Genomic DNA, 22,574 nt, shown 5'->3' with positions numbered 1-22,574 from the left:
TTTATCCACAAAGAGATTTAATGGCGGAACTGATAGTGTTTGGAGGACAACTTAAAACTATAAAAGTTCAAAGGTTTACATTAATTTTTTTAAAATTTTTGAGAGGTTCAATTTACAATTTTTTCCAAAAAATTATAGTCTAACTAATTTTTTTTTTTAAATTTCAAGAGGTTTAATGAGATTTTTTTTAAAAAAATTACGGGAGGGAATTTAACATCAAAAAAATTTATAGTTTAATCTAGATTTCTAAAAATTTGAGGGGAAACAAAATAATTTTTTTTACAAATTTTAAGGTCTAAATTATAATTTTAAAAAAATTGGGGACATAGCCCCTCTTGTGTTCCGCCATTGAAGAAATTATTTTGATCTAAAATAAAACGTTAAGAGTTAACATGCTTTAAAAAAATATAGATTAAACTAACTATTCAATCAAACATTATATACCTTTTTGATATCATGTCAAAGAAAGATTTTGTGTTTTATATAAAGACAAATTACACCGTTGGTTATAAACCTATTGTTTCTTTCTTATTTTTTGCCACTATTATTTTTGAAAAAAATATTTTTTAATAATTTTATTAAAATCAATAAAATTGTGGTATGTGTCTTCACCTTATCCAATTAAAATAAAGGGTAAATTACACTCATTATCACTTAACTATAGAAAGATTCTAATGTGACCATTGATCTTTTAAGTTTTGTCAGCCAAACCATTCAACTATTTAAATGATGTCAATCAAGTCGTGCCGTTAACATTCGACGAAATAGTTAATAAAATTGATATAACTATATATTTAGTCCTCTTTACTTATACATTCAATTAATTTGATATTAATTTTAATTTAATTCAATAAATTTAATCATTCAATTAAACGATGATGTATTTTAAAAATAAAAAGTAGCACATGTCAATAAGCTATTGTTCAGTATAATTTATTTTATTATTTTTCAATTAATTTTTTCTACTTATATAACTTTTACATTCACTTTTCAAATTCCTCTACTTTTTTTTTAATTTCTTTTCTTCAAATTATTCTTTAAAAAAAGTCGGACAACTTCAGCAAAACGAAAAACAAAGTACTATCAAACATAAAAAAAAAATTCAAATCACATCTTAATCACAACATTTGTAAAAAAAAATCATCTGTCGACCAAATTTTCGTTTGTAAAAAGATCCATGGCTGTCGAAGACGTACGGATAACCCGTAGAGATATTCATAGTTCACCTTATGTACACACTAAAGGCTAATTTGTTCTCCTAACCTTTCTTTTTCGTTCAAAAAGAAAAAAATAATAATAATAAGCACATCAGACCCGGCAGTGGCAGGCAAATGAGGAAACAAGAACACATACAATTTACAAACACCAACATCACCTCTCTATATATTGTCTCTCGTTAACCTCTTCTTAACCAAAACAAAGAACACATACAATTTACAAACATGCTTGAAATGGGCAACGTCGGATCCTACCCTCCTGTGTTTCGCCAACTGAATACTGTTCTTCCTCAACCTAACAACTACTCCATTTTTTATTTTTATTTTTTCATTTTTAAAGTCTTTTTGCATCATACTCTTGGTGTGCTTATCCCTCGTATAATTATTTAAATTTCATATATATTGTGTCACGTGACACATTTATAAAATGTCGCATTGATTTTTATAATGAAAAGTAGATTGAGATAACACACATCACAATTGGAAAAATCAGAGTTAAATTGTATTAAAAAAAACTTCATGTATCAAAATGATAATGATATACCGCTTCAGAAGCTAAAATAGCATTAAACACTTTAATGATATTAAAATTGAAATGTTTGATTAACATTATTACTATAGGAACTAATTAAACAGTAATGCTTATAACACAAAATGACTCTTTAAGTTGACAAGTATTGTGAAATTAGTCTCTAAACTTTTTTTTTTGGATCAAATCGGCCCTAGATTTAGTAACTTTAATCAAATTAGCTCCTAAATATGATAGGTTTGGTCAATTGGTCCTTGAACTTATAAGTTGCTATAAAAAGTTGAGGGGTCCATTGACAAAAAGAATAAGTTCCGGAGTTAATTTGACCAAAAAAGTTTAATGGTCAATTTGATCAAATTTTTCAAGTTCAAGGATCAATTTAACCTTGAAAATTTTAAGGAACCAATTTGATTTAACGTGCCAAGTTAAAGAGTCATTTTATGTTTTAACCCACAAAATAAATATATCGCGACAGTTAAGTCTTAAATCGATTGACATCTTATGATTTATGTGTGAAATTCGTAGTTATTTTATGATTTACGTTGTGTAATTATATTTTAAATATATATAGTTAAGATCAACTTATACAACGTAATTTTTTTTACTTTACTCAGATTTAAAGTCGTTAGATTAGTAAAAATATGTGGTTTAAATTAACTCGTTTTTTACCATATATCTTCTCATTTAATACTATTAAACTTAGTCGTCTATTTTCACTCATTCAACTGTCCTAAATCTATGTAAAACTAAAAAAATACAATGTGTAATTAATATATATATATATATATATATATGTGTGTGTGATTTTTTAAAGGCTTAATTATAAAGTAAGTGCCCAAACTATACCACTTTTCACAAATTGGTGCATAAATTATTTTTTGAATCATCCAGGTATCCAACGTTACAAATATTATCATTTTAGGTGCCTGGGACGTAACAACCGCTAAAAAGTTATGTTAAGTGACATGTTTCACGTTCTGCTAATTTTGAAAATTTTAAATATAATTTTTTTATTTAAAAAAACTCAAATTTTGAAAATCATAAGAAAACCCTAAAACTTTAAAAACCTTTATTCCAATCCATATATTCACAACGGTCACCCCAGTTCACCGTCCTTGTTGTCGATGAACTTCCACCCGAATGAACCGCCACCTATGACATAGCCACTCGAAGAACCCGTAATCGACGATTTAAACCCGACGAAAATAATGTCAAAATTGCAAATTTGAAGTTACCCGACAACTCTGACGGCAACCAAGATGGAATGGGCAAGGATTACTAACAATGGAGTCAGAAAGGACGGCGGTGACGTCGATCCATATGCCAAAGATCCTACTCCCTTATTTAAAGTTGACACATTTTGATTCCTTCAAGAAGGCAGGCACTAAATTTGTATGGCGACACCAGGAAGTTCCATCATCCGCGGTATGCTATCGATAACCTTGGATGTCTTGTTGCTGAGAGGAGTCTCAGAGTCGTAAGCTGAGAGATGAACCCCCAAGGCGGCCAAGCCTGAAGGGTCGAGGTTGGTTTTCCAGGCAGCGTCCCACTCAACAGCTTTAGCAGTTCTGCAAACCACACTAGCTCCTTCAGGGACGGTCAATCTAGCAGAGTTCTGTTAGGCCATGCAAAGAAAAATGATCAGTGATCATTTTAGTAAATCATTGCATAATCGTATTCGAAACTCGTCACTTCGGAAAATTACCTGAGGGAAGAACCTCTCGAAATCGTTCTGTATTAATATGCTTCTTTGGTAGTAGGTGTGTTGTGAGGGAAGATGTAAGAAGCATTGAACATCATCTTATCAGTAACCTGAAAGATTATAATTGTTAAATTAGAAACCATATCTTTGCAAAAGCATATCAGAGAAAACACATTGGAAAGATAGTTACATGTCGTGCAGCATGCGCTTTGAGACCGTCAATCCAACTATAACCGACACTGTCACTGAACTGTTCCTTTTGTCTGTAGAGGATATGCTGCAGGACATCACACAGGACATGTTAGTTTAGCCTTATAGTTGACAAAGACCAAAGACAACAAATGAAATGATTTTAGAATGTTTTAAGACCTTTGGCAGATAGGGATGTTTTTCGTCTTCGAAAGCTCTTCTTAGAACCCATTTCTCGATACGCCCTTCGTCTTTCTTGATCTGATTCATAAATAAAGGTATTCTTCATATGTCTGTAGATCTCAACCGTTAAAAGGGGGAAATGCTTGCTTACATACCATCTTTGCTTCAGGGTCTATCGACATGGCAACGTTGATAAATTCTTTGTCTAAGAAGGGCACTCGAGCCTCTAATCCCCATGCAGACGTTGCTTTGTTAGCTCTCAGGCAATCATATTGGTGAAGGGCCTTGATCTGCAGAAAAGAAAAGAAAAAAAGCATCGGAACAAAGCATACTTCGCTATATCCTTAATCAAATAAGATGATGTATTACTTTGCAGCATGTTTCGTGGTGGAATTTGTCCTTGTTTGGTGCCTTGTGGAAGTACAAATATCCACCAAAAATCTCATCAGAGCCTTCACCAGAAATAGCCATACTCCTAGTGACTTGATCTTCCTGTACATCAGAAACATAGGAGTGCTTGCCCTGATAGTGGTCACGTCGTAAGTTTCAACGTGGTAGATGACATCTTCAATGGCATCAATCCCATCCTGCCACATTAAAGAGTCATTTAGCTTGTTATATGATTATTAGACCCCAAATTCTTGAATAGAAAATGTTACTAAAATATCGAGTCAATACTTGAACAGTGAAATGAAACTCATGATGGGCAGTGCCCACATAGTCTGCAACCTCCTTTGCTGCCTTCAAATCTGGTGAACCCTGCAGAGAAATCGACAATGAAGTTTTAAGAACCTTTGAAGATATACTTTAAGGTTCCATTTTATACTTTTACGACTTACCTCTAGTCCAACACAGAAAGAATGAGCTGAGCTCCCCACTGCTTGGAAGCCTTGGTGCCAGCCAAATACAGAGCAGTGATTGAAACAACCAACGAAGAATCAAAGCCCCCAGATAGCAAAACTCCGAAAGGCACATCGGTCATCAGTCTTTTGGTCACAGCCTGTAAACATATTCGATACTACCCGTAAGCCAAACTAACAGAAAAAAAAATTAAGTATCAAGTGTTTCTTGGGCGGCAAGTCATTGATCTTACGTTTTCAAATGCATGTCAAGAACATGGGGATTAAATGGAACCGATTTAATGGCCTTAGAGAACCAGGGTGGGTTGTACCACCTCCTAAATCCTCCTGATTTGCTAGAGTACAAGTGACAAGGGGGAAAGCATTCAAAATGTTCGCAGTCATCGTTCAACTTTTCAATTCGGACGATATCCAAACCAAACCTGATTAGAAAAAGTCGAAAACGGATTAGCAAAATCCAGTTTCAAGTTCAACCCAAATCGCTTGTGTCGACACATATTTTTCGTCTCTATGGCATTTACATTTGCATTTGTGTTATTATTTATAATATATGGTTTATGTGTATACATATCATATTATTTTTTTTTTATAATTACACTTGATTTACAGGTTACAGGCCCAATACGGAAGTGGCCCAATCCAGCGCCGTTTCCAGGAACCTCCAACGACGTGTCCCGTGAGGACTCTTCCTCACTCATGACTCTGGTCTTCACGGCCACGACCCATACGCTGACCCAACTACAATGGAAACCCTAGCAGCTTCTCACTCATCAGCGCCGCAAACCCATCCAGCCGAGGACTCCTCGCCACGCACGCCTCTCCAACGGTCCGAGTTCTCCGGCGCAAGGGAAGCAATAAGATCCTTCAGTAACAACCCATAACCGATCATCTCGGTTCAACAACAAACAAATAGCAAATGTTAGTTTTTAACTAGGGATCAAATACCCAAAAATAGGGTGGCTTGAACATTATAAATAGCATGTAAACCTCTACTGTGAGGGGGGATTTTTTTTTTCACACGGTGGATACGAAAGACAAGCAGAAAATTACTAGCCATATAGAGCGAAATCGGAGCCTTTCTTTTGCAAATTTTTCGAAAGAACAGTAGGTAAAGTTCTTACCTTTTGGTGGTCGTCTTGTATGGTCGTTTGTTGCTTCACCTTCTTTTGTTTTTTCTCCTTTTCACTCAAGAAACGCTAAAAATGCCGATGAACATGTGGGGATAGAAGTTTTTTTTCGGAGCCTTTGAGCTTAGATCTACCCCCTGAGGCTTTGTTTTTGAGAAAACTGTTTTCGTTTTTGGAACGAGCACGTCGAAATCTCTCGAAAAAAACTAAACTTTTTGACTTTTGCCGCCGATGACCGGCGGACGTCGCCGACCAACGGCGGCGGCGAGGCGGCGTACGGTGGCCGTGTTCTGGGTTCATCAAGACCCATGGCTGTGTTCTTCATCCTCGATGAACAGAGGAGAGGATGAAGAGAGGGGAAAGGGGACGTTTCAGCGAGGAAACAAAGAAATGAAGCATCTTTTAAAAAAAATTAAGTTTATACAACACATCAGGCGTGTTTTTAAAGAAAATGGGGTAAACTACCCTTTTGGTCCCTCGCAGCTTTTAAAGAGTTATTTTGACCCCGAATTTGCTTTTGAATTGGTCTCTAATTCTGATTTTCTTTCACTTTAGCCACTTAACTTGTTTTTGAATCAATTTAATACTTATACTAACCTTTTTTATTTATTCCATATCATGTAATTATATATATATACGTATTTTCTATATATTTCATCTATATACTTAGTGTTAATACATATATATTATTTTAATTAACTTTTTTTTTATCTAGCTACTACATCTTATAATTTTATACGTTATATATGTATTTTTTTATTATTTACCAATCTTACTCATTTTATCTTATAATTATATTTCTATTAACATTTTATTTTTTTGTATTTACATATGTATATACATATATATATATATATATTCATTTTACCTATTATTGATATTTTTCCTTTTTAATACTTTAACATATATATATTTCTTGTTTCATTCATTAATTATTTATTCCATTTTTATTTTATTTATTTCCCCTTTTACTTTTTACTATTATTATTATTTATTTATTTATGCTATTATATTATATTTTTTATTATTATATACGTATATGTATTACTCATTTTTTACTCTTTATTTCTATATATCTTTTATGTATTTTTTATATTCTACATATATATATATTTTATTTATTATTTTCATCATTATTATTTCATTACTATTTTTACTATTATAATTGTTATTTTTATTATATGTATATTACGCATATTTTTTTTTCTTTTTTTTTCTTTTTCATTGCTTTATATTTTATTTTATTATGTGTATTTTTTTTTATCCATTTATATTTTATATTTTCTTCTTTTTCTTTATTTGTATTTTCGTTTTTTTTCCTTTGCATATTTTATTTTATATTTAGTCATATTTCATTCTTTCTTTTTTTGTATACATTGTTTTTTTATATATTATTTCGTTTGTTCGCCTTATTTTTCTATTTTATTACTTTCATTACCTAACCCTTTTCTTGGCTTTTTGAGAGAACTTCAAACAATCAGTGGTAAGCAATTTGGATCAATATTTTACCTTTTAATTTAACTTTCAATTTTCTTAATTAAAGACAACTGGAAATTACACAGTACCGAAAGGGCAGTTCAAGGGTGCTAGCCCTTCCTTGACTGTAACCGACCCCCGAATCCGACACATCTCTGGTAAGACGCAGATCAGGTAAGAAATAGGGTATCCGATCAACCCATTTATTTTTAAATAAATGATCGGTGGCGACTCCAATCCACATTTTTCAAGTCGAAACCCAATTCTGGGGCCCAACCGAAAGACGGTTCCGACAGCTTGGCGACTCCGCTGGGGATACAGGTAAGTGAGTCAGGCTAAGGTAATTTCCAGTTGTCTTTTTAACGAAAAGGGTAAGTTTAAATTTTAAGGTAATATTTCGATCCTTATTACTTATTTTCGATTATATTTTTCGAGTAAATAGTTGGACTGACCGTTTTCTAATGATTTCAGCTTTCCAAACATTTTCATCTAAGGCTCTAAACCCGAGCTCCGAACCCGTTTTAAGTGGGGGTGAAAGCGACGCCTTCGTGTGAATTTATTCACCGTATGGGCCTAGCAAGTAGCCTTCGGGATTCATATACCTTATGCCTTCGTGTGAATTTATTCTCCGTATGGGCATAAGGGAATGTGTCCTCTCGAGTTTAACTTAGTCCACACAAGCCTGTGATGGGTTTCGGACTAAGGGTCTGGTCGGTCCAAGGGGGCGCCAGCAAGGAGAACTCGAGTACCGTTTTTAGAACCCAAACCGGGAGGCTTTGAATAAATAGAGCCTACCCCAAAACCACATTCCAAAACCTAGGACATTTCTTTCCTAACCTTTTTATTTTTTATGTTTTTTTCATTTTACCATTTATTTTTATTTATTTTTATCTATTTCTATTTTACTAACGCTTTTGCCTTTGTGTTTGTTTTCTAGCATTTGCATCATTACAAGAGGCTATTGATCCCTAAAAAACGTTTGTTATACACAAAATAATTCGAGTTAATGGACAAAGGTGTTGTAATACAAGAGATTGAAAACGCTGAGGCACGACTATGGTCCGAGAAGGCTCAGAAAGAGAAGGGAGACAGTCTTCAGGGAAACTATGTGTCAGAACTGGTTAGTTATGCCGCTGTCAGCCTGAAACAGAATAATGTACAGGAGCTGCGAAACATTTGGGACAGTTGGAAGAATGACAGAAAGCAGAAGTTCAGCCAACGATATGGTGATATCGCCCTCTTGCTCCATGTCAAGACTGATGAGCCCTTACTCCGAGCATTAATTCAATTCTGGAATCCGGGATATAGTTGTTTCACCTTTAACCAGGAAGACATGGTGCCTACTATCGAAGAGTATACTACTCTACTACACTGCGAAAGCATCAAGCTTGAGCGAGCCTACATTAAACACATCAAAAGCCAGCCCTTCAAGAATGCACTGGCCAAAGTTGCAGGAGTAGATGAGAAATGGGTAATCGATCGGACTCAGCGTAGAGGCAGTGGAGAAGGAATTGAATGGATACACATAAAGCAACTAATGAAAAACCACCCTGATGAGTGGAAGACTATAGACCTGTTTGCACTGGGTCTGTACGGTTTGATCATATTTCCGAAGGCTTTGGGGTGCATTGACGCTGCCGTGGTGGAGCTATTTGAGCAACTTTCTAAACGAGTTAACCCAGCACCAGCCATCTTGGCTGAGACCTTTCGATCGCTCAACCATTGCCGAAGAACTGGCGGAGGAAGATTCACCGGGTGCATTCAGCTCCTTCAGGTCTGGATTCACAGCCACTTCTGGAAGACTGACGGGGTTGCCTACCGCCGTTTCAGCACCACCTATTCACCCCTAGGTGAATTTATTACCTTAAAATGGCATGAAGGCGCTTCAAAAGAAAAATGGATGAAGGTCTTTACGTATCTTCAAGACCGAGATATTGTCTGGAGAGCCCCTTGGTTATTCCTCAGTGATGTTCTTTTTCGATGTGGTGACTCCGACACTGTGACCTTACTTGGACTTTGGGGAGCAGTCGGGTATGCTCCGCTATTAGCACTTAGACAATATGGAGCACGTCAGTTTGTCCCAGCAACATGCGGGTTGGCTAGGTCAGAGTTTGAGTATCACGGCGACAGCTATAAAAAGATGATCAAAGAAGCAGCCGATTCGTGGAGGAAAGTATTCCGGATGGATGTTGTAGCTGCCAGAAGCATGCTCACTCCGGATTATGTGGAGTGGCGAAGATTAAGAAAGAATGACAACATCCCTGTGCCAGACTGTGATGACACCCGGACCATGGAAGAACATCTCAGGCATGTCCCTTCTGAACTCGAGATAGCCAAGACCGAGTTTGAAGCAGTGAATAATGAGTTGAAGCAAAGGATAAAGGAACTTGAAGCTGAACGTTATCAGTGGAAGCTTGATGCTGACTCTCAGAAAGATCGGGCAGAAAAATTGGAAAAAGAACAAAAAAGAGTCTGTTTTGAGCTCGAAGACTTGAGAAAGGGGTATCAAGATAAGGTCAAGGATAACTCCAAGTTGAAGGTAACCTCAGAATACTGGAAAGACGAAGCTCATAGCCTGAAAAGGAAGTTTGAGGGGCCTGATGAGAAAGCTTGGAAAGAACAAATGAAGACTGCCCAAAGACGCTTGGCAGATAGTCAATATCAGAACCAGCACTTGAGAGTTCGGATAGCTGACTTAGAAAAAAGACATGAGAAAGATGACAAGACAATAGCTGAGTTAGAAGCTATTATAGATGGGTTCAAGAGGCAAGCAAACGAGCTTCAGATAGTGCCTTTCGACGGAGGACTACAATGGCGTTTCCGTTGGGAACAAGCACAACGAAGGGTGAGGGCCCGAGACGCAACCATCCGAGATTTCCTGGATCAAGTGCAAAAAGCAGCCCGTCATCTTCACGGCCTAGCAAGGGAAGCTGGTGTGGTTCGACAAGGCATTCAACCAGTGACAGATGAAGGCAGAAGACTTGTCAACCTACTGGAAGCTGTTCGGGTCTAGAGGATTTAGTCCAAATGTACCTTTAATCTGTTTTTATGTCTCTAAAAAGATAAACATTTTTGTCTGAATAAGGATTATTTATAATAATGAACACTTTTCTGGATCAATGCCTCCAATTGCATACATCATACATTGCATTTCTTGCATTTTATATCTCATGTTTATTTATTTTATATTTTCCATGTTTTTACATTCGTATTAACTAACAGAACATGTCTCAGACACCAAGCTTACCACCACAAGCATCAGATACACATCACCTGCACAATACTCGAGCAAAAAAGAGACAAATGGAAGCCAGAATGGAGAAAATCGAAGAGCACATGGCAAGACTTCAAAAGGAACTAGAAGATAAGATGGCTCAGAACAGTGAAAGCACTCTTGAGTCCATCAAGAAAAATCAGGAGTCCTTGGTCGACCAAATCGTAGCCAAGTTGTCAGGTCTACAGCAAGCTAGTGCATCAGGGGGCATCTCTTCCGAGGGGGTGGCCATACCACCGACCCCGCAAGTGGTTCTCTCACCCGGAATATTACCCGGGGACGCATCTGCTACTAAAGGGAAAGCAGCACTACCCGGGGACTCATTCGCTACCAAAGCGAAAGTTGCACCTGCTGTGAAGATACAAACTTCTACAATCATCCCTGATGATCATCCGGATGATTATAATGTCCCAGACTTTGACGAGGAAGATAAAGCTAAAAAGATGGAAGAAAAGATAAAAATATTAGAAGATCAAATAAAGATGGTCCAGGGAGACCATGATTATTATGGAGTGGACGCAATGGAGCTGAGCCTAGTTCCAGACTTGGTGCTTCCACCAAAGTTTAAAGTTCCTGAGTTTGAAAAGTTCGACGGGAACAGTTGCCCTTCAGCCCATATTACTATGTTCTGTCGAAAGATGACAGGATATGGCGGGAATGACCAACTCCTAATCCATTGTTTTCAAGAGAGCCTGTCCGGTTCAGCTATTCGGTGGTACAACCAGCTTAGCCGAACTCATATCAAGACGTGGAAAGACTTAGCCAAGTCTTTCTTGGAGCAGTATAAGCATATCAACGATATGAGACCAGACCGGGTCATGTTGCAAAGCCTAGAGAAGAAACACAATGAGAGTTTCCGACAGTACGCACAGAGATGGAGGGATTTATCTGTGCAAGTTCATCCACCCTTGGATGAAAAGGAAACAAGAAAGCTATTTGTACAGACCTTGAAGGCACCTTACTTCGGGCACTTGGTAGCAATCACGTCGGGAAGTTTCTCAGATTTAGTCATGGCCGGTGAAATGATCGAGTTGGCCATTAAACAAGGAAAGATTGAGGGAGGAGACTCCACTAAAAAACCTCCCATGAAGAACAAAGAGCGAGAGATCAACAATGTAAACACCTACAGTGTTAACAAAGGGGTAACGATCTCAAGCTCAAATTCCACAGCAGCTGTACCATCCGGTACTTCTAGACAGAACTAGAGAGAACCAAGAAGAGAAAGGGAAAGGGAACAGTTTGACCCCATTCCCATGACGTATAAAGAATTATACCAACAGCTCTTCGACACTCATGCAGTGTCGCCTTATCCTATGAATCCAATAAATCCTCCTTACCCGAAATGGTATGACGAGAGCGCTCACTGTGAATACCATGGCGGTGTGCAGGGGCATTCGATTGAAAGTTGTCTCGCATTCAAGAGACTTGTGCAACGAATGAGAAACAAGAATTGGATCACTTTCAATTCCGGAGCACCAAACGTCGCCCAGAATCCCTTGCCCAATCATCAGGAGACAGGAATTAATGCCATTACTACTGAAGGGGGAAGGAGAATTAAATCAAGGGTTTCGGAAATTGAATCTCCTTTGGCTTGGGTATGGAGCCAAATGGTAAAAGCAGGATTTCTTGCACCATATTCAGATACGATAGAAAATGAAGATGGTAACCATTGTTGTTACCACAACAAAGAAGGGCATAAAGTGCAAGAATGCCCAGAGTTCAGATTGTTAGTCCAGCTCATGATGGATCGAAAGGAGTTGGAATTTTACGAAGAAATTCAAGATTCTTGGGAAGCAGATGTTTGTGCCACCGGAGAATCATCAGATAGAAAATTTGGTAGGGGTAGTCCTTTGATAATTACCCCTAAGGCAAGCATGACAGTGACAACACCAGCCAAGGTGGTAATCTCCGCACCGCGACCTTTTCAATATAAGGACAATCGGCAAGTGCCGTGGAAGTACGAGTGTCAGGTGAGCACTTCCGGAGGAGGTAATAGTAAAGTGGGGCAAAGACCACTGGAGCCATTCAAAGAAGATGTGCTAGTCGTCAATGAACCTATAAAGGAGGAAGAAGCTAAGGAGTTCCTCAAGATCTTGAAGCACAGCGAGTACAACATTGTAGAACAGCTCCACAACTTACCTACACGTACTTCAATGCTAGCACTATTTTTAAACTCGGAAGCACACCGAGAAGCGTTGTTGAATGTCCTTAATCAAACGTTCGTGCCACAAGACATACCAGTCAGCAAAATGGATCGACTGGTGAACAATATTCAAGCTGATAATCTCATCTCGTTTTCAGATGATGAGATTCCATCAGGAGGAAGAGGCCGAACGAAGGCGTTACACATTACTACCTACTGTAAGGGGCACGCTTTACCAAGTGTCTTAATCGATAATGGTTCAGCCCTAAACGTGATGCCTTTGATTACATTGAAGAGGCTACCAATAGATACCTCTCATATGAGAGCTTGTCAGAATATGGTCCGAGCATTTGATGGGACCAAAAGAGAGGTAATCGGAAAGATCGAGATACCATTGACCATTGGACCAGCCACCTATGATGTTGAGTTCCTTGTGATGGATATCATGCCGTCCTACAGTTGTCTTTTGGGAAGGCCGTGGATTCATCAAGCAGGTGCAATACCCTCCACGTTGCACCAGAAAGTCAAATTTGTCATTGATGGGGCCTTAGTAATTGTCAACGCTGAGGAAGATATCGTAGCAAGCGTGACCACGGAGGCTCCATACATCGAAGTAGACGAGGAAGCGGTAGAATATTCGTTTCGCTCCTTGGAATTTGTGAATGCCACATTCGTGGCAGAAGGAAAGAGGATCCCAAGACCTCGACTCTCCAAGTGCACAAGGATGGAGATCAAGCAAACCCTAGGCCGAGGCGCAAGAACTGGGAGAGGTTTTGGGAAACATTTGCAAGGAATGATCAACCCTGTCCGTCCCATCCCAAAATTAGACCAATTTGGGCTCGGTTTTCAGCCCGGTTATCATGAAAAGAGAAAGGAAATCCAAAAGAACCGGGAGAGAAGGATAGCCAGGTTGACTGGAAACGAACTCCAATGGAAGCCTATGACATTCCCGCCGCTCTTCAGAACATTCAAGTCAGGTGGTTATGTGTTTGAGACCACCACATCCGAGTTAGAAACGGCTCTGGAAGATCTGAACGTTAATGCCGTGACCACAGAAGATGTTGACAACAGAGATAGATCCGGGATATACCTTCTGCCACATGGGTTCATGCCTAGCAGTTGGTCGGTGGAAGAACTACCTGTGGTTTACAAGAATCTTTCAGAGTAATATTCGAACTGTCCCTATTTGCCTATACCCGGGGCAATAGGCGATCTTTTGTAAGGGTGAATAAATATTTTGTTTAAGTTTAATAAAGGATGCATTTTTCTGTTTCATGGCAAACAAATTTTTTCTTTTATTCATTATCTATCTCCTTCATTCTAGTACTTCATTTCCAGTTACTCTCAAAGTTAGTTCTTGACCATTCCGTGTGGGATATTATCCTCTCACACATACACATCTTCCTCCTTTCAGGTTCCCAGATAACGATAATGTGGGTACTAATGATCCTGATCCGGAGGTGGATTTTGAATCAACCATTTGTCTTGGGGAATTTGAAGAATGCGATAATAAAGAGGAGTACAACTTGCCTACCGAATTGTTGAGAATGATAGAAAGAGAAGAAAAGCAAATACTGCCACATGAGGAGGCGATCGAAATCTTAAATTTGGGCACTGAGGAAGATCGAAAAGAGGTTAAAATCGGCACAATTCTTTCGACTGAAGCAAGAAAAAACCTGATAGCCTTACTTCAGGAGTACGAAGATGTGTTTGCTTGGTCGTATCAAGACATGCCGGGACTAGACACAGATATGGTAGTTCACAAACTGCCAATCAAACCAGAATTCAAACCAGTGCAGCAAAAACTGAGAAGAATGCGACCAGAAATGCTCCTTAAGATCAAGGAAGAAGTCAAGAAGCAATTTGATGCCGGTTTTCTCCAAGTGGCCAAATACCCTGAGTGGGTGGCCAACATAGTGCCTGTGCCGAAAAAGGACGGGAAAGTACGCATGTGTGTCGATTACCGGGACCTTAATAAGGCCAGTCCCAAGGACAACTTTCCCCTGCCACACATAGACACTCTGGTGGACAATACAGCCGGAAATGCCTACTTTTCATTCATGGATGGATTTTCGGGGTACAATCAGATCAAGATGCATCCCGAAGACATGGAGAAGACCACTTTCGTCACAATGTGGAGAACTTTCTGTTACAAAGTGATGCCTTTCGGATTAAAGAATGCTGGGGCAACATATCAGAGAGCTATGGTGACCCTGTTCCAAGACATGATGCACAAAGAAATCGAGGTTTATGTCGACGACATGATTGTCAAGGCACAAACCGAGAATGAACATGTCAAGAATCTGAGGAAGCTCTTCCAGAGATTGAGAAAGTTCCAACTGAGACTAAACCCTAGCAAATGTACCTTCGGGGTAACATCTGGAAAACTATTAGGTTTTATAGTCAGCAGGAGAGGCATACAGATCGATCCTGATAAGGTTAAGGCCATCCAGAATCTACCTCCACCACGAACCCAAAAAGAAGTTCGAGGTTTTCTGGGCAGACTAAACTACATAGCTCGGTTCATATCTCAATTAACCGACAAATGTGACCCCATCTTTCGCCTCCTCCGAAAGAATAGCCCTGGAGCATGGGATAAAAACTGTCAGATTGCATTTGAGAAGGTAAAAGAGTATTTGTCTCACACTCCTGTCCTGATGTCCCCTATCCCAGGAAAACCTCTGTTTTTGTATCTCTCCATATTCGAGAACTCCATGGGGTGTGTTCTGGGTCAACACGACGAGTCTGGGAAGAAGGAAAGAGCCATCTACTACTTAAGCAAGAAGTTCACCGATTGCGAGGTCCGATATCCTCCTATTGAGAAGGTTTGTTGTGCCCTGGTATGGGCTACAAAAAGACTTCGACAATACATGTTGTATCACACCACTTGGCTGATTTCCAAGTTAGACCCACTAAAATACATGATGGGTGTACCTGCTCTATCCGGAAGGTTAGCTCGATGGCAGATGCTTTTGTCTGAATTTGACATCGAATACGTGAGCCAAAAAGCGGTAAAAGGCAGCGCCATATCCGATTTTTTGGCAAGCAGAACTGATGAGAGCTATGAGCCGCTGGACTTTGATTTCCCGGACGAGGACTTAATGGCCATATCTTTAGAGGAAGCAAGCATTTTAACGGACGGTTCCTGGAGAATGCACTTCGATGGGGCATCAAATGCACTAGGACATGGCATCGGGGTAATTCTAGTCTCCCCAGAAGGGAGTCACTACCCATTTACCAGCAGACTGAACTTTGATTGTACCAATAACATGGCAGAATATGAAGCCTGTGTCTTGGGAATTCGGGCTGCACTGGGGCAAAATATAAAGACTTTACGGGTGTATGGAGACTCAGCCTTAGTAGTCTATCAGCTCCGAGGAGAGTGGGAAACCAAGGATATAAAGCTGTTAGAGTACCGAAAACTAGTGTTGGATCTGCTCGAAGAGTTCGACGAAGTCACCTTCCACTACGTGCCTAGAGAAGAAAATCAAATGGCTGACGCTCTAGCTACCTTGGCAGCCACATTCAAGGCTGGCGGGGAGTCTGAAATGATGCCAATTAACATGCAGTCGTATGAGTACCCAGCTCATTGTTACCAAATTGAAGAAGTGAAAGACACTAAGCCTTGGTACTACGACATTCTGCAGTATATCAAGCATCGGAGTTATCCAGAAAAAACCACTGAAATCGAGAAGAGAACCCTTAGAAGGTTGGCAGCTGGATATGTCCTTGACAGAGAGGTTTTATACAAGAAAAGCCATAACCAAGTTCTGTTAAGGTGCGTCGATGCTGAAGAGGAAAAAATGATAGTGGAAGAAGTACATGATGGGGTTTGTGGAGCACATGCAAATGGGCATATGATGTCAAGACAAATAATGAGATGCGGATATTTTTGGTCCACACTGGAAAGTGATTGCATCAACTATGCTAGGAGATGTCATAAATGTCAGATTTATGGAGACAAGATAAATGTTCCACCCCATCCACTTCATGTAATGACGTCACCATGGCCTTTTTCCGTGTGGGGCATGGACGTTATCGGGCAAATCCATCCGAAGGCTTCGAATGGTCACCGTTTCATTCTCGTAGCAATTGATTATTTCACGAAATGGGTAGAGGCCGCGTCATACGCCAGTGTCACTCAATCCACTATTTGCAAGTTTCTGAAGAAAGAAATTATATGTCGGTATGGTCTACATGAAAGGATTATCACCGATAACGCAACAAACTTGAACAACAAGATGATGAGTGCTGCTTGCGAACAATTCAACATAAAACATCACAATTCCACTGCTTACAGACCAAATATGAACGGAGCAGTAGAAGCAGCAAACAAAAATATTAAGAAGATAGTGGAGAAAACAACTGAAACCTACAAAGACTGGCATGAGAAGTTGCCTTTTGCTTTGTTCGCTTATCGAACCTCGGTACGTACATCGACTGGGGCAACTCCATTTTCACTAGCCTATGGAATGGAAGCAGTGCTACCCATTGAAGTCGAGATTCCGTCTCTCAGGGTCTTGTCAGAAGTCAAACTAGATGATGCAGAGTGGGCACAATCTAGATATGATCAGCTTAATCTGATAGATGAAAAAAGATTGAAAGCCATTCATCATGGTCAAATCTATCAGAAACGAATGATCCGAGCACACGACAAAAAGGTGCGCCCGAGAATATTCCGTGAAGGGGATCTAGTGCTAAAAAGAATTTGGCCAGTCCAGAAAGATTTCCGAGGAAAATGGACGCCAAATTGGGAAGGACCTTATGTCGTGAAGAAGGCTTTCTCCGGAGGAGCCCTTATCCTGGCTGAAATGGACGGACCTGAGCTGCCACATCCCATTAACTCGGACGCAGTCAAGAAATACTTCGCTTAGGATGAAAACCCGAGAGGGCGTCCTAAGTTGAAAAAAAAAAAAAAAAAAAAAAAACGTTTGGGGTGAAAACCCGAAAGGGCGCCCTAAATTGAAAAAAGAAAAAAGAGGAAAAAGAAGAGAAAATAAGGTGGGTTCAAGATGAAAACCCGCAAAGGGCGTCTTGCAACTAAGGATGGGTCCAAGTTGAAAACCCGGAAAGGGCGATTTGGTTATCAACGGTGGAAACATCCCGGCACATGAATCTTCTACGAACTCAACAAATCGGAGAAATGTTGCACCCTCCCAAACGTTGTCGCATTTTCAAAGATCCTTTGGCAAAGGCTGCATTCAAAGTCACCAAACGGCTTTTCAACTCAGAAGTGCCCACGTTATCGAGATCTAAGACATTCATTTACACATCATTGTGTATTCGTTTTCTAGAATGTTTGCCATGTATTATTTGTTCTTCTCCTCCTTTATGAATAAAGACCATCTTTCCTCCAATTCCTTTTGAGCATTTTGAATTAGATTTAAACCTAATGGTTTATTTATTTTTATGAAAGATAATCGCATATTACTGTACAAAGATTCATTGAAAAGTACAGGTACCCAGAAGCCGATCAAGGCTCATGCTTGAGATGGTTGAGGAGCATCTTCAAAAAAAAAAAAATCATCAAACATTTGAAGAATTCAAGATCAGAGATCGGAACTTCAAGCTCAAGAGTCAACAACGACAGGCCACCGGAGATCGAGATTACTCTCCAGAGCTCAGAATAACATATGTTGCATATGCATTTTAGGCATACCTAAGAGCATGACATCCGTAACATCACATATATGCATATCTTTGCAGGTTTTACCCAGAGCCAATTTCAACTTCACAACGAAGGATATTGGACTACAGACAACGCAAGTTCAACTTCACGACGAAGGGACCGCTGGTTGTCAACAAACATTTCTCAAATTCAGAGCCAATTTCAACTTCACAACGAAGGATATTGGACTCCAGACAACGCAAGTTCAACTTCACGACGAAGGGACCGCTGGTTGTCAACAAACATTTCTCAAATTCAGAGCCAATTTCAACTTCACAACGAAGGATATTGGACTCCAGACAACGCAAGTTCAACTTCACGACGAAGGGACCGCTGGTTATCAACAAACATTTCTCAAATTTAGAGCCAATTTCAACTTCGCAACGAAGGATATTGGACTCCAGACAACGCAAGTTCAACTTCACGACGAAGGGACCGCTGGTTGTCAACAAACATTTCTCAAATTTAGAGCCAATTTCAACTTCGCAACGAAGGATATTGGACTCCAGACAACGCAAGTTCAACTTCACGACGAAGGGACCGCTGGTTGTCAACAAACATTTCTCAAATTCAGAGCCAATTTCAACTTCACAACGAAGGATATTGGACTCCAGACAACGCAAGTTCAACTTCACGGCGAAGGGACCGCTGGTTGTCAACAAACAACTTCACAATTTCCCAATTTCAACTTCACAACGAAGGATATTGGACTCTGAACAATACTTGGATTTCAACTTCACGACGAAGGACTTCCAATTCTCAGGCTCAAATTCACGACGGAGGAGCCATATACAATTCCAACTTCACAAACGGATTGACTCAACTTCACGACGAGAGAGTCATCAGTGACACCACAACACCAAAGTCTTCAGGTCAAGTTTCACCTTCACGACGAAGTATCTTGAGCAAAAAGACGATTCAGAGGCCACTTGTCAAAAGCTTTGAGTTCAATTTCAACTTCACGACGAAGAATTTCGTGATCAGAATCTTTCGGTTTCGACTCAACCTCACGACGAGGGAGTCACTTCAGGATTCAATTCAAAATGACAAATCAGTCTTAGCATCGGATTTCAACTCTACAAAGAGGATATTCGATGGGGACAGACCCCTTTATGGATGGTGTTTGATATATTCATGTTAGACAAAAAATGTGTCTTTTAATCTTTGTCCTACACCCGTTACACGACTATGGGCAAAGAGGGGCAGCTGTCGACACATATTTTTCGTCTCTATGGCATTTACATTTGCATTTGTGTTATTATTTATAATATATGGTTTATGTGTATACATATCATATTATTTTTTTTATAATTACACTTGATTTACAGGTTACAGGCCCAATACGGAAGTGGCCCAATCCAGCGCCGTTTCCAGGAACCTCCAACGACGTGTCCCGTGAGGACTCTTCCTCACTCATGACTCTGGTCTTCACGGCCACGACCCATACGCTGACCCAACTGCAATGGAAACCCTAGCAGCTTCTCACTCATCAGCGCCGCAAACCCATCCAGCCGAGGACTCCTCGCCACGCACGCCTCTCCAACGGTCCGAGTTCTCCGGCGCAAGGGAAGCAATAAGATCCTTCAGTAACAACCCATAACCGATCATCTCGGTTCAACAACAAACAAATAGCAAATGTTAGTTTTTAACTAGGGATCAAATACCCAAAAATAGGGTGGCTTGAACATTATAAATAGCATGTAAACCTCTACTGTGAGGGGGAATTTTTTTTTTTTCACACGGTGGATACGAAAGACAAGCAGAAAATTACTAGCCATATAGAGCGAAATCGGAGCCTTTCTTTTGCAAATTTTTCGAAAGAACAGTAGGTAAAGTTCTTACCTTTTGGTGGTCGTCTTGTATGGTCGTTTGTTGCTTCACCTTCTTTTGTTTTTTCTCCTTTTCACTCAAGAAACGCTAAAAATGCCGATGAACATGTGGGGATAGAAGTTTTTTTTCGGAGCCTTTGAGCTTAGATCTACCCCCTGAGGCTTTGTTTTGAGAAAACTGTTTTCGTTTTTGGAACGAGCACGTCGAAATCTCTCGAAAAAACTAAACTTTTTGACTTTTGCCGCCGATGACCGGCGGACGTCGCCGACCAACGGCGGCGGCGAGGCGGCGTACGGTGGCCGTGTTCTGGGTTCATCAAGACCCACGGCTGTGTTCTTCATCCTCGATGAACAGAGGAGAGGATGAAGAGAGGGGAAAGGGGACGTTTCAGCGAGGAAACAAAGAAATGAAGCATCTTTTAAAAAAAATTAAGTTTATACAACACATCAGGCGTGTTTTTAAAGAAAATGGGGTAAACTACCCTTTTGGTCCCTCGCAGCTTTTAAAGAGTTATTTTGACCCCGAATTTGCTTTTGAATTGGTCTCTAATTCTGATTTTCTTTCACTTTAGCCACTTAACTTGTTTTTGAATCAATTTAATACTTATACTAACCTTTTTATTTATTCCATATCATGTAATTATATATATACATATTTTCTATATATTTCATCTATATACTTAGTGTTAATACATATATTATTTAATTAACTTTTTTTTTATCTAGCTACTATATCTTATAATTTTATACGTTATATGTATTTTTTATTATTTACCAATCTTACTCATTTTATCTTATAATTATATTTCTATTAACATTTTATTTTTTTGTATTTACATATGTATATATATATATATATATATATATATTCATTTTACCTATTATTGATATTTTCCTTTTTAATACTTTAACATATATATATTTCTTGTTTCATTCATTAATTATTTATTCCATTTTTATTTTATTTATTTCCCCTTTTACTTTTACTATTATTATTTATTTATTTATGCTATTATATTATATTTTTTATTATATACGTATATGTATTACTCATTTTTTACTCTTTATTTCTATATATCTTTATGTATTTTTTATATTCTACATATATATATATTTTATTTATTATTTTCATCATTATTATTTCATTACTATTTTTACTATTATAATTGTTATTTTTATTATATGTATATTACGCATATTTTTTTTTCTTTTTTTTCATTTTCATTGCTTTATATTTTATTTTATTATGTGTTTTTTTTATCCATTTATATTTATATTTTCTTCTTTTTTCTTTATTGTATTTTCGTTTTTTTCCTTTGCATATTTTATTTATTTAGTCATATTTCATTCTTTCTTTTTTTGTATACATTGTTTTTTTATATATTATTTCGTTTGTTCGCCTTATTTTTCTATTTTATTACTTTCATTACCTAACCCTTTTCTTAGCTTTTTGAGAGAACTTCAAACAATCAGTGGTAAGCAATTTGGATCAATATTTTACCTTTTAATTTAACTTTCAATTTTCTTAATTAAAGACAACTGGAAATTACACAGTACCGAAAGGGCAGTTCAAGGGTGCTAGCCCTTCCTTGACTGTAACCGACCCCTGAATCCGACACATCTCTGGTAAGACGCAGATCAGGTAAGAAATAGGGTATCCGATCAACCCATTTATTTTTAAATAAATGATCGGTGGCGACTCCAATCCACATTTTTCAAGTCGAAGCCCAATTCCGGGGTCCAACCGAAAGACGGTTCCGACAGCTTGCAACTGAAAAAAGGCAAGATTTAATATACCATCAAGTCCCCAGCCGATATAGAGGGAGGTGACACCGATAGCATCGTGAACAACCATGAAGTTGTTGTCATGAGTGTCGAGCAACACAAACGAGAAGATTCCGTCCAGCATGTCGACAAAGTCTTCCCCATACTCCTCATACTATCAGATAGATTAAGCTCAATAAACAATTTTTACACTTACTAGAACAATAATTTGCCATGGAGACTTACCAGTTGGGCGATAACATCACAGTCACTGCCAGTCCTGAAAGTGTGGTTCACCAACTTCTTCCTCAGTTCTTCATGGTTGTAAATCTCTCCATTCACCTAGTTTTCACCACATAAATTGACCAATTACAACACATAATTTAGCCCTTAAATAATTTGGCCATTGTTGTAGGTACCTGGAAGAGAAAGTAAAGTGGTTCCGCCTCATTTGCCCTTAAACAATGTCGTGTTACTATTACAACCAATTCTCCAGTAAAAGACATTAGACAGAGCATGAATTATTTTATATAATCCCTTCCAAGTATAAGAGCTTCGATCACTAATCTTAACATTGAATATATCCCATTAAGATAATACTTCACGAAATACA

The 22,574-nt window shown here is 38.7% G+C and overlaps 1 pseudogene; it reads right to left on the bottom strand.

Moving 5' to 3' along the window:
- Window positions 1-3,459: 3,459 nt before the first annotated feature.
- LOC120160035 lies at window positions 3,460-22,342 on the bottom strand (annotated as a pseudogene).
- Between the last annotated feature and the right edge of the window lie 232 nt (window positions 22,343-22,574).

Source organism: Hibiscus syriacus, unplaced genomic scaffold (genome assembly GCF_006381635.1).
Source record: "Hibiscus syriacus cultivar Baekdansim isolate YM2019G1 unplaced genomic scaffold, ASM638163v2 tig00111388_pilon, whole genome shotgun sequence".
Classification (NCBI taxonomy): domain Eukaryota; kingdom Viridiplantae; phylum Streptophyta; class Magnoliopsida; order Malvales; family Malvaceae; genus Hibiscus; species Hibiscus syriacus.
Note: the sequence above shows the minus strand (reverse complement) of the source record. Positions and strands in the feature narration are given on the sequence as shown.